At 38.7% G+C, this 7948-nt stretch overlaps 1 long non-coding RNA gene across 1 annotated transcript in view; it reads right to left on the bottom strand.

Moving 5' to 3' along the window:
- Nucleotides 1-416: 416 nt before the first annotated feature.
- The window catches only part of LOC129779457 (uncharacterized), a 48611-nt gene continuing 41079 nt past the window's right edge, over nt 417-7948 (bottom strand). The window contains exons 2-3 of the long non-coding RNA XR_008743659.1: nt 886-1131; nt 417-809 (exon numbers count right to left, since the gene is read on the bottom strand). This is a non-coding gene — a long non-coding RNA (uncharacterized LOC129779457). The remainder of the gene's footprint in view (nt 810-885; nt 1132-7948) is intronic.

The following is a 7948-nucleotide window of genomic DNA, read 5'->3' as shown; positions in this document are numbered from 1 at the left end:
ATGAGTAGAAAAGCTCTCAGCAGAACAAATATATGGGAAAATATAAACGCTTATAGTTTTCATGAATTTTAACCATTTGCACACCCGGGTATTGTATAGCATATCGAACAAATCTTAGGGAGTTTCCGATTCGTTTGATATGTAAATCGCCAAAATCCGTTCGCGGCAAAAGTAGTTATTAACGTTAACTTTATTTCATAAAAACGTGGCCTGTTTTCTGATTTGGCACCCTTAATGAAAGACATAGTTCTACGTCAAAAATATGTAAGAACGAATAAGAAAACCAGATCTTACCATGAACAGCAATCGTTCTGAATCGTCTCAGGGCGAGTGAAAAACCAATGCATACCATAGATTCTAATCTGTCTGAAATTAATCATTTTGAAAAATATTAACTGCCCATAATAGAATATTCAGGGTCCATCTGCGCGCCTCTTCTTCTCTAGCTAACGGGCCTTCAAGCTATCGTCGATTCTAATTTCCTCCGCCCGGCGTGTAGAATCTCTCCCTGTAGCGATGTATGTATATGTTTCTCCGTGCTTCTGTTTGTATCAAGATCAACCGAATCCCGACTGCATCATTACAGTCATTTACCGTGAATAAATACATTTTAACATAATTTATTTCCTATATGCGACCGAGCACAGCATAGCCTCCACAGTATGACGCCAATTTTGCCTTCTTTTCCTGGGTTGCAGTGTAGGCATTCTTTCGGTGTATTGTCTTCGGGGAGTTTCCCGACAAAGTGAAAATAGTGGATGCTACCACAATGTAGAAGAGTGTGTAACATCGTCTGTTGGAACCTAGAACTGAGATAAATTTATTAGCTATGTACAGTTTTTGCGGCTCGGTGGTTGTCTATTTTTTGCAGTTGACTTGTCGTACCTTCATGTACTTCTACATATACTCGCTAGTAGCTGGTAACTGGTAGAGATGGGCAGTGCTGTTGCTGATCAGTATCATGCAGCTCAATATTTTGTTCATGTGAAAAACAAGTTGTTCTGTATGAACTTCCGTGATTCGATTCTTTCTTGGGGGCATTTAATCTGGTTACTTCCTTTGGACTAAGGGATTCTTGTATAAAAGACTCCTATCGGGAAAAAAGGCCCTCTCGGATTTCCTGGAAATAAGCTAGAATATAAGGGAGGAAGGTACAATAAAGGGGTCAATTAGCAAAAAATGGATATGGTACACCGGGACAAGTTGAAACGATTTTTTCGAAGTTCAACTTGAAAGTTATCTCAAAATATTACCAAATCACTAAATTCAAATCTGTTTACCGCATAGACAAGGTATGACAGATGACTTTCGATAAAAAATAGGGATTCACACTGGATGTCTCGAAAAATATCAATTTTAAAATTATCATATGTATTGTTTCAACTTGTCACGCAGATCGGGGTGTGTTGGAACGCGGAACCATCACGAGTTTAATGTGCGGTTTTGCTTCTCGAACTATCTACAACTGATTTATAAAACACTAAATTGAATATATACTAAAATATAAACATTTGGAAAAAAAGGGTTTTAGTACACATGAGATGTGGGGAAGTAGTCTGATAAATACAAAATGGACACTACATACTAGAATTAATATTCGAAACAATATCATCAAGAATTCTCAATTGCACTTCTCTCATGTAACAATTCAGCTCCGGGGTCGGACAAGATTAAATTCAACTTATTGAAGAATCTTCCCGACTTGGCAAAACATCGTTTGCTGAACTTGTTCAACAAGTTTCTGGAGCTGAATATAGTCCCGCATGACTGGAGACAAGTGAGAGTGATAGCCATACGAAAACCCAACAAGCCGGCTTGCGATCACAATTCGTATAGGCCGATCGCAATGTTATCCTGTATTCGTAAATTGTTAGAGAAAATGATTCTACTTCGTTTGGACAAGTGGGTTGAAACGAACAATTTGCTGTCAAATACGCAGTTTGGCTTCCGCCGAGGTAAAGGGACGAACGATTGTCTCGCGCTGCTATCTTCTGAAATCCAAATCGCATTTGCTCGCAAAGAACAAATGGCTTCCGTTTTTCTCGATATCAAAGGGGCATTTGATTCAGTTTCCATGGAAATTCTCTCGGAGAAACTTCATAATCGTGGACTTTCACCAATTCTGAATAATTTCCTGTACAATTTACTCTCAGAAAAGCACATGTTTTTCAATCATGGCAGCTTGAAATCTTCTCGTTACAGTTTTATGGGCCTCCCACAAGGCTCCTGCCTAAGCCCCCTCTTGTACAGTTTTTACGTCAATGATATAGATGATTGTCTAACTAGAGATTGCACGTTGAGACAACTTGCAGACGATGGAGTTATTTCCATCACGGGTACTAATCCCGCCGTTCTGCAAAATTCCTTGCAAGATATCCTGAACAACCTGTTCACGTGGGCTCTCAAGCTGGGTATCGAATTCTCTATGGAGAAAACTGAAATGGTCCTTTTTTCTAGGAAGCACGAACCCGCCCAATTCCTGCTTCACCTATCCGGCAAAACGATCAAGCACTCGATGTTTTACCTTGGAGTATATTTTGACTCTAAATGTACCTGGGGAATACACATTGCGTATTTGAAACAGAAATGCCAGCAAAGAATCAATTTTCTACAAACAATAACCGGAACATGGTGGGGTGCCCATCCAGGAGACCTCATTCAGTTATACAAAACAACGATATTATCAGTGTTAGAATATGGCAGTTTTTGCTTCCGATCAGCTGCCAGGATTCATATTCTCAAGCTGGAGAGAATACAATATCGTTGCTTGCGTATAGCCATGGGGTGTTTGCATTCGACACATACGATGAGTCTCGAAGTTTTGGCAGGAGTACCCCCGCTTACTCTTCGGTTCACAGAATTATCCTACAGATTTCTCATCCGTTGCAAGATCATGAATCCATTGGTGATTGATAACTTCGAAAATCTACTCCAACTGACTCCTCAGTCAAGTTTTATGTCTCTATACCATGAGTACCTTACCCATGAAGTGCACCCTTCACCGGGCATCTCCAACCAAGTTTGCTTCCCATACTTTTGCAATTCCTCTGTCAATTTTGATCTGTCCATGCGACAAAAGATCCATGGAATCCCAGATCATCTACGCTCCGATTACATTCCGGAGATATTTTCGGCAGAATATGGGAAAGTTAGATCTGATAAAATGTTCTTTACTGACGGTTCATGCATAAACGGGTCCACTGGCTTCGGCATCTTCAATGAAAATTCCAGTGCCTCTTTCAAACTCAAAGATCCTTGTTCCGTGTATGTCGCTGAACTGGGTGCGATATATTACGCATTAGGGATCATTGAAACATTGCCCATCGACCACTATTTTATTTTTTTCAGACAATCTCAGCTCAATAGAGGCAATCCGCTCAATGAAAGTTGATAAACGCTCATCTTATTTCCTAACAAGTATAAGACATCTATTGAGTGTTTTGGTCGAAAAATTATTCAAGATTACCTTAGCATGGGTTCCCTCTCATTGCTCGATTCCGGGGAATGAGAAAGCGGACTCGCTAGCTAAGGTGGGCGCTTCAGAAGGCACACTTTTTGAAAGGCAAATTGCTTATAACGAATTTTTTCACATTCCTCGTCAGGACACACTCGCTAGTTGGCAGCGCATGTGGAGTGAAGATGAGTTCGGTCGCTGGTTACACACGATTATCCCTAAGGTTTCGACGATAGCTTGGTTTAAGGGATTGGATGTCGGTCGTGATTTCATTCGCGTGATATCTCGGCTTATGTCCAATCACTACAACCTAAACGCGCATCTCTATCGAATTGGGCTCGCAGCAAACAATCTTTGTGATTGTGGCGATGGCTACCACGACATCGAGCATATTGTCTGGTCGTGTATCCTTAGGTAGCCGTGATCCTGATCTTCTGCTTCATCTATACCTGTTCCTCAGGAACGCCGATGTCAACGTTTAATGATTTTTCCTTCGTTGTGTCCCTGTTTCGTATCCCTCCTATTCGATCTATAAACTTTTACTTAGTCGCGGCAATACATACACACACTCTTTACAGATACACGGGCCAAAGGTTGTGCAGTCCACTGATGATTCAACAAAAGCCAAAGGTTGTACCGCTCATGACAACTCTACACGAGCTGATGATTGCGCCGGCTAGTGACCATTCTATCCTGGATTCCTCGAGAAGACGCACCACGCTAGATATGGGGTACAGACTAGGGGGGCGTTGCTGATTAATGGTCAGCTGCATCCCAATAGGAAGTATCCCGTGTCGGGCACAGGTACAGATCATTGAAGACAGCAGCATCACAATTACGAAAACACTTGTAATACTAACCTCGAGCCAACCGCGAGTAATCGGTTACATATTACTAACATAGTTATAAGGCAAACATTGTCGAAATATTGAACTCCCGGCCCCGTCAGGTTGACGCCATATGAGCCTTAATAAAAATATATATTTTGGATAAAAAAAAATATCAAGAATACTATTTTAGACGCAAACGGCCGCTAATGAGGTTTATGGATCAAATAATATTCACATATTATGTAACGTACTCAGAAAGGGAGGAGGGGATGCCTAGTAGAAATTTGTTTAGAAATAAATCCAACTAAATCTAAACATTTTTATGCAAATGGCCATTTGTTACATGTTATGTAGGGGAGAGGGAGTCTAAAATAGAAAACGCATTGCGTTACGTAATATTTGAACGACTAATTGCAAAATTAACAAATTTGACTTGTATCATGCCTGTGTATTCATAAATTATGTAGAACATACTGGAGAACGAAATATGAATGATTCTTATTTTTTAATTTATCATCATTCATTCATACAGCAATCACCGACAAATAACGTCGGGCATCTGCAGCAATGTTTGAAAAAATAGTCAATTTTAACTGGTTACAACTTACCCCAGAATTGAAAAAAAACATGGTGGGAGTTAAAATGCTCAGAGCTAAACGGAAAGATTTTTTAGTTCAGTTTTCAAAACTACTACACTTGCTTATCTCTATTTGATTACCTGAATTGCAATTCTAGTGATATTTTTTAAAAAATCAGTGTTTTCGGAGTCAGCGTGCAAAAATGATTGTTTTGATTTCACGGAACAAGTAAAAGTAAACAAAGGCGCGGGTTGCGTTAAGGCATTCCAATAATCTGGTAATGACTGTCGTAAGGTGGGTTGAAAGAAAATGTTTACTATAAATATTTTTATCGCGACAATCCATCATTCCTAGTAAAAGTTATCGTTTTCGTTTTAACTTACCCCGAATTTCAGCTTGCTCCGGTAACCTTATAGCGTTGTTTTATTTTGTTTGATTACCCCTTCGTCTTTCATGACAAATAATTCAGTGAATAGTGACCGCACCACAAAACGAAAGGCAGTTTCGAAAACTCCATTATATTCTGTATGAGCTGACCTGGCAAACGTTGTTCTGCCATATACATTTTTTCTAGTGAAAATTTTTGTTTAATAAAAAAAATTAGTGTATTGTAAGCGTGTTTGGATGTTTTATCGATCTATACATAGTAGATCTAAGAGCTAATAATAATATTAAGAGATATTTTTTGTATTTAAAGCGTGCTGAGTCCAGTCGAAAATCCATTGAATTTTTCATTTTACAGAAATGCACCTCGATTGGACTTGAGTTGAGCGCAATCGCAATCTATCCGTTCGCGTAATTCTGAGTCGATCGGATTTGAAAATACGGATGAGCAGTAGATCAGTAGGCATATTTGGAATTTCCGAGAACAACGTTTGGGACCGAAGACGTGTAATGTTGTAATGAAGCTCATTAAGAACTTCATTATACGTTTGAACACACGCGTTGTAATATCATGATAATGCATTGCGTTTTGACTTGGTAATAGCAAAGACTGTGTCGGCTTTGTTCATGATAGTGTCTCGCAAGTGAATGTATTCTTCCTCACATCGCTTTTGGTGATTGTGTCGTAGGAATCGCAGTCATTCGCTCTCTGCCTTCGCGTACATCTCGATCAGAAATTGTTGGCACAGCTAACGACTTCTTTGAATGGCGTTGTTCTGCGTTGTTAGTGTCATTGAAAAAGAACGCGAAGAGAGTCGTATCAACGGAGTGTGTCAACAATGAATTCCAGATTATTGTTTTTTTTTCTTCGAATCACAATGTCTCGCGCCATTGTGCAATCGTCTTAAATGATTCCAGTAATGATTGCGAATTGAATCTATACACATGCTCTGTGACTCGTGTTTTATCACAATTGATGACAATATCGTGATTGTCATTTTGTAATCCGAGCAAGTATGATTTGAAGATTTCAATAATTAATTGTGCTCATTCAAAAAGGCTTTCAGCTCTACGGCGATGCGTCTGACTTTGAGGTTACTTGCGCATGTGTGGATGAAAGTTCGATGTAGCGCCATCTGTCATTCAACAATGTAAATCAATTCGTTCTGTTTGAAAAACGAACAACGGGTCAATTTTTGAATATTGTTTATAAAAAAATACTCAAATCGTGATTAAAAACAGGAAATGAAGGTTAAAATTTGGAGTTATTTATATGGTTTGAGCAAAATTTAAGGAAAAAAATGTAAGGAGTTGTATCTAGGACACGACCGCATATTTTCGACGTAGAACTACTTGTTTACCACTTCGAATATCATTTTAGAATGCATCGAAATTTTTGTAATAGATTATGTTCTTCGTTACAAATAAATTTGATGAACGTCCTTTCACGTTTGATTTGATTCCTAGGACTACCAAAATATGTGATCGGAAGATTTGTTAAACGATCATTGTATTTTACATTTCGCTCTGAAATTATTTCACATCTCATGTTTACGTAGTTCTCGAACCGTGAAAGTTCATTCACCTCTAGTATCTGAAATGACGATTTTCCCAGGTTTCTCAGTTTAAAATTACGTTTTAGGTACTCAACCCCAAAAAATACCCCAGACTTGCATGTATTTGCAAAGCGGATTCCCCCAGGAACATTAATTTTGAAGTCCGTGTTAGGGAAACACAGCTCAGTGGGAAAAAATACCACCGACTTACATGTTTTGACAAAACGGATTCCCCCAGGCACACTGATTCATCTTTCCGAGGTGTTATATACATTCGAGTTATAAGCATTCAAAATACGGGTAGGGTGAGGACACAAATCAGCAGAACAAATACATGGGATAAAGAAAATTCTTCCAGTTTTCATGAATTTAAACCGTTTAGAGATTAGCGGATTGTAATGTATAGCATATCAAACAAATCTTGAAAACAAATCCGACTTGATTGGTATGCAAATCATGAGAATTCGTTCACGGTCAAAAAGTTTATTAACATTGACTTTATTTCATAAAATCGTGACCGTGTTTTCTGATTTGGCACTCTTCCTGAAAGACGTAGTTCTACGTCAAAAATAATCAGAGAAAAAATTATTTCTGCGTAGGACCACCCCAATATATGGTAATCGGTATCCTAGCAGTATCGTAAATAGATTACGACCTATTCTCATGCCTACCAAGTTTTTTGTGCATAATTTTATCAAAATCGGTTAAGTCGTTTCTGAGCAGTTTGACCACGAACACGTAACACGAGAATTTTATATTACATTATGTATTATGTATTAGATGCATAAGAGCATGCAAAAGGACAGATATTTTCGGGCGAAACAAAACCGGCGCCAGTGTGAATTTGCGACTAAGCAGCCTGTCGTTCATGCGCATGCAGTTCAAATATTGGTGATCGGTAAAGTGTCAAAGTAAGCATCCAAACTCCAATTAAAGTGCCAGTTTAGAATCGGAACGCTTTCAATCGAATATATCTCAGAATATGTCTGATTTATTATGAAACATTAAAAGAAGAAAATGTTCTGTATTTATTGTAGTTTAAATGAGCTTTGGGATTTTAAGTCCTCGCGAATGAAAAATTCCAACTTTCGGTTAAATACGTGCTATCCACTTCTGCACAACTGCTGCTGGTCAACCTCATTTGTA

Source organism: Toxorhynchites rutilus, chromosome 3, assembly GCF_029784135.1.
Source record: "Toxorhynchites rutilus septentrionalis strain SRP chromosome 3, ASM2978413v1, whole genome shotgun sequence".
Taxonomy (NCBI): domain Eukaryota; kingdom Metazoa; phylum Arthropoda; class Insecta; order Diptera; family Culicidae; genus Toxorhynchites; species Toxorhynchites rutilus.
Note: the sequence above shows the minus strand (reverse complement) of the source record. Positions and strands in the feature narration are given on the sequence as shown.